A 6,000-nucleotide genomic window follows, 5' to 3' on the forward strand; every position below is an offset into this window, starting at 1 on the left:
CCTTGGCGTGGCTGGAGGTAAGGTGTAAGGAGCCATGGTTTGCATGGGTAGCCACTGTCCCCTAACAAGTGGCAATTAGCTGGCACATAGCGTCTCTCAAAAAGCTGTCTGATGCCACTCTCGGAGAGCATTCTCGCATCATGTGTGGAGCCTGGCCATTTAGCCACAATGTCCAAAATCTTCCAGGCCGCATTGAACACTATTTGCACATTGATGCTGTGGAAATTCTTCCTGTTAACAAAGACAGCCTCGTCCTCTGATGGCGCAATTATTCTCACATGTGTTCCATCAATTACACCCACAACGCCAGGGAATCCTGCAATGTCCATAAATGCCCTTTTATGTGTGTGTAAAGTGCGGGCATCCAGCGGGAATGAAACAAATTGTGTCACAATATTAGGTTGTGACAAAGCTGTCAGTGTTTGGGTGATGACTCTGCTGACGGAGGATTGGGACAGACCCAAGTCATCACTGCTGCATTGTTGCATTTTCCCTGTTGCCAAATACCTCAGGGTTGTGTTTACTTTCTTCTCCGGTGTAATAGCGTTGTGGCGTCGAGTTGGTGAAGTAATTGCATCTCTAAGGAGATCCACCACAAACATGATTCCTGCACGATCCAATCTGTAGCGTCTCAATAATTCCCTGTCATCCAGTGTTTGCAGGACATCTCTCCTGCCTCCTCTGTTGGCCATTTTGTGCAGCTGCTTAGGGTAACTCCTAAGCCACTAAAAGTCCTCTTCCCTGCTCTTAGCAGATCTCGCCTTAGGAGCCCTTTTAAGCGCTAGGACTCTTGAGGAATAGCTTTTATATTAACTGGGATTTTCGTGTCACTTTTAGGGGAAATTCTAAGAAAACGTCATGCCTCTGAGAATTTTCTTAGAATTTGGCCGCTAGGAGCCACTTTTTGCACAAAAATTCTTTAGAGATACGGGCCCAGGAACCCAGACTTCGTCAAAGAAATAGGAAATACATCCTACAAGAAAAACGGTATAGAGGAGATGGACCCACTGGTTGCCTTCTAGGATACAGAGAGCTGGTAGTCCCATCCACCAAACTATCAGGTGTGAAACAGGGAAGAGACTCAGGGGGTATACTAATTTGGTATAGAGCAGACCTAACCCACTCTATTAAATTAGTCAAAACAGGAACATTTTATGTCTGGCTAGAAATTAATAAGGAAATTATCTCAACAGAGAAAAATGTCCTCATGTGTGCTACCTATATCCCCCCAATAGAATCCCCATACTTTAACGATGACAGCTTCTCCATCCTAGAGTGGGAGATCAAAAATGTCCAGGCCCAGGGACATGTACTAGTCTGTGGCGACCTAAATGCCAGAACTGGACAAGAACCTGACACCGTCAGCACACAGGGGGACAAACACCTACCTGGAGGTGACAGCATTCCCTCCCCCATATGCCCCCCTAGACACATAACCAACAAAAACGGGTCACGACTCCTGCAGCTCTGTCGCACGCTGGGTATGTACATAGTCAATGGTAGGCTTCGAGGGGACTCCTATGGTAGGTACACCTATAGCTCATCTCTTGGCGGTAGTATTGTAGACTACTTTATCACAGACCTCAACCCAGAGTCTCTCAGAGCGTTCACAGTCAGTCCACTGACACCCCTATCAGATCACAGCAAAATCACAGTCTACTTGAACAGAGCTATGCTCAATCATGAGGCATCAAAGCAAAAGGAACTGAATAATATTAAGAAATGCTATAGGTGGAAGGAATGTAGTAAAAAAAAAAAAAAAAAAATAGTATGGAAATCTACCAAAAAACAATTAGGCAACAACAAATTCAATCCCTTTTAGACAACTTCCTGGACAAAATGTTTCACTGTAATAGTGAAGGTGTAAACTTGGCAGTAGAAAACCTTAACAGTATATTTGATCTCTCAGCTTCCCTATCAAATTATTTTTTTCAAGCAGACAACTTAAGAATATTAACAACATTGACAAATGGTTTGATGAAGAATGCAAAAACCTAAGAAAGAAATTGAGAAACCTATCCAACCAAAAACATAGAGACCCAGAAAACCTGAGCCTACGCCTTCACTATGGTGAATCACTAAAACAATACAGAAATACACTACGGAAAAAGAAGGAACAGCACGTCAGAAATCAGCTCAATGTAATTGAAGAATCCATAGACTCTAACCACTTCTGGGAAAATGTGAAAACTCTAAACAAACAACAACACGAAGAGTTATCTATCCAAAACAGAGATATATGGGTAAACCACTTATCCAATATTTTTGGCCCTATAACAAAGAACAAATTGCAAAAACATACAGTGAGGGGAAAAAAGTATTTGATCCCCTGCTGATTTTGTACGTTTTCCCACTGACAAAGACATGATCAGTCTATAATTTTAATGGTAGGTTTATTTGAACAGTGAGAGACAGAATAACAACAACAAAATCCAGAAAAACGCACGTCAAAAATGTTATAAATTGATTTGCATTTTAAATGAGGGAAATAAGTATTTGACCCCCTCACAATCAGAAAGATTTCTTGCTCCCAGGTGTCTTTTATACAGGTAACGAGCTGAGATTAGGAGCACACTCTTAAAGGGAGTGCTCCTAATCTCAGTTTGTTACCTGTATAAAAGACACCTGTCCACAGAAGCAGTCAGTCAATCAGATTCCAAACTCTCCACCATGGCCAAGACCAAAGAGCTCTCCAAGGATGTCAGGGACAAGATTGTAGACCTACACAAGGCTGGAATGGGCTACAAGACCATCGGCAAGCAGCTTAGTGAGAAGGTGACAACAGTTGGTGCGATTATTCACAAATGGAAGAAACACAAAAATAACTTTCAATCTCCCTCGGCCCGGGATGTGGCGCTCGCTGAGGCTGAGCCTTCACATCACTGATATTAATACAGGAATCGTAAGTAATATTGTAATAATTCATGTGAATGTGATAATAAAATCATCTGTGTGCTCCATTGATGTCTGTTTGTGCAGAGCTTGATTAGTAATGCCTAGGAATCTCCAATGTAATTTGAGAAAACATATACCGTGTAAAGAGTTTATGGTTTATGCAATTCATCATTACAACTGACTGAACAGTCGCTGATGCTACATCTCAGTGTGAATGATTTCTCATATTTCCCCCCTTTCAGGGGTGTAACGTTACAATTCTATAGCTAATAGGCTATGTGTGTGTACAGTGCATTCGGAAAGTATTCAGACCCCTTGACGTTTTCCACATTTTGTTATGCTACAGCCTTATTCTAAAATTGATGAAATTAATATTTTTCCTCATCAATCTACACACAATACCCCATAATGATAAAGCAAAAACAGGTTTTTAGAAAATGTTGCCATTTTTTATTTATTTTTTAAAGAACAGAAATACCTTATTTACATAAGTATTCAGACCCTTTGCTATGAGACTCGAAATTGAGCTCAGGTGCATCCTGTTTCCATTGATCATCCTTGAGATGTTTCTACAACTTGATTGGAGTCCACCTGCGGTAAATTCAATTGATTGGACATGATTTGGAAAGGCACACACCTGTCTATATAAGGTACCACAGTTGACAGTGCATGTCAGAGCAAAAACCAAGCCATGAGGTTGAAGAAATTGTCCATAAAGCTCAGAGACAGGATTGTGTCGAGGCACAGATCTGGGGAAGAGTACCAAAATTTTTTTGCAGCATTGAAGGTCCCCAAGAACACAGTGGCCTCCATCATTCTTAAATGGAAGAAGTTTGGAACCACTAAGACTCTTCCTAGAGCTGGCCGTCCGGCCAAACTGAGCAATCAGGGGAGAAGTGCCTTGGTCAGGGAGGTGACCAAAAACCCGATGGTCACTGACAGAGCTCCAGAGTTCCTCTGTGTAGATGGGAGAAACTTCCAGAAGGACAACCATCTCTGCAGCACTCCACCGATCAGGCCTTTATGGTAGAGTGGCCAGACGGAAGCCACTCCACAGTAAAAGGCACATGACAGCCCGTTTGGAGTTTACCAAAAGGCACCTAAAGGACTCTCAGACCATGAGAAACAAGATTCTCTGGTCTGATGAAACCAAGATTGAAGTCTTTGGCCTGAATGCCAAGCGTCACGTTTGGAGGAAACCTGGCACCATCCCTATGGTGAAGCATGGTGGTGGCAGCATCATGCTGTGGGGATGTTTTTCAGCGGCAGGGACTGGGAGACTAGTCAGGATCGAGGGAAAGATGAACGTTGCAAAGTACAGAGAGATCCTTGATGAAAACATGCTCCAAAACATGCTCCAGAGCACACAGCCAACACAACGCAGGAGTGGCTTCGGAACAAGTCTCTGAATGTCCTGGAGTGGCCCAGCCGGAGCCCGGACTTGAACCCGATCGAACATCTCTGGAGAGACCTGAAAATAGCTGTGCAGCGACACTCCCCATCCAACCTGACAGAGCATGAGAGGATCTGCAGAGAAGAATGGGAGAAACTCCCCAAATAGAGAGGTGTGTCAAATTTGTAGCGTCATACCCAAGAAGACTCGAGGCTGTAATCGCTGCCAAAGGTGCTTCAACAAGGTACTGAGTAAAGGGTCTAAATACTTATGTAAATGTCATATTTTTATTTTTATTTATTTTTTTAATCGAAAAACCTGTTTTTCCTTGGTCATTGTTGGGTATTGTGTGTAGATTGATGAGGGAAAAAAACATTTCATCCATTTTAGAATAAGGCTATAACGTAACAAAATGTGGAAAAAGTCAAGGGGTCTTAATACTTTCCGAATGCACTGTAGATCAACTGAGATGAATGAACCCATAGCAGCCAAGGTGATAATGGCTAGGGTCATTTTGTATTTTATGTTGCTGTTCTCCTAAAAGCATTTTAAGTTTTTTTTTTTTTTTTTATTGTATAGAAATCTAGTAAATGAGCTTCAACTTTCAAAAAAATTCTGGTTATGGCCCTGAAAGAATGATCTTCTGTTTAATCATGTAGATATCCTTAGATTTTTTTATAGACTGGACACCTTGATTTGTGTCTAGGGTCGCTTTACTCAAGCCCCCTGGGAGTGTGTGTGTGTGTGTGTGTGTGTGTGTGTGTGTGTGTGTGTGTGTTCATTCGTGTGAAAAGAAACCCCCCACTGTCCGCCCCCTTCTCGACACCGAGGCCTATGCAAGCAAGCATCCACCCCCCCTTCTCCTTTCAGTTCAGCGCTTTCCCCCCTGTACTCCTGCCGCCATGTTCTTCTGAGGCAGGATGACAGACGGGCAGAACAGAGTCAGGGACAAAGTCTGTGACTAAAACCGACGGTTTAACTCTGCTTTTCGGAGTATGACCGAGGGATTTTAAAGCCGGTGGAGGGTTTCCGTTTTTTTATTTGAAACATTAGAGTCGTTCCGATTTACAGCGAGATCGGTGCGTCCGAATGTATATTTGGTTTTCCAATGGCGTAGGGACCTTTTATAAAGGCAGATCTTTTTACATATTTGGGGTCGGTGGGGGCCCTCCGGTCGAATCTATAACCACATCTAGTCCGTTAACGGAAAGAAAAATACATTGAATAAATGTGAAATAGAAGAACACATTTCAACATTCGTTACTGTCTCTGAACGGAGAGCTTGCGATACCAACGGGATTTAATAGGTGTTTTGGACGTTTAACTGATTATCGAAGACTCATAATTTGCAGTCTACGAGGTTTTAAAGACGAAGACGAAAGGGGAAACATTGTTTCCTTCCGTGAAGCCCGACTGTGAACGGATTCCAAGATGACAGGCTCAACCCCCGCGGACATGGTGAGAGATTTTTTAACTATTTGCACATCGTACATATCCATAATATGACATATGTCTCTATTCCACTATAACTTGTGTGAGTGTAATGTTTACATGTCATTTTCATTGTTTATTTCACTTTTGTTTATTATCTATTTAACTTACTTTGCCAATGTTAACATACGTTTCCCATGCCAATAAAGCCCTTTTAATTGAATTGAGAATGTGCCAATGAACGTTTCAGAAGAAATGTAACCCGTTCGGTGCATGCCGCT

The sequence above is a fragment of the Coregonus lavaretus genome (genome assembly GCF_964263955.1).
Source record: "Coregonus lavaretus genome assembly, contig: HAP1_SCAFFOLD_266, whole genome shotgun sequence".
NCBI classification, from domain to species: Eukaryota; Metazoa; Chordata; class Actinopteri; order Salmoniformes; family Salmonidae; genus Coregonus; species Coregonus lavaretus.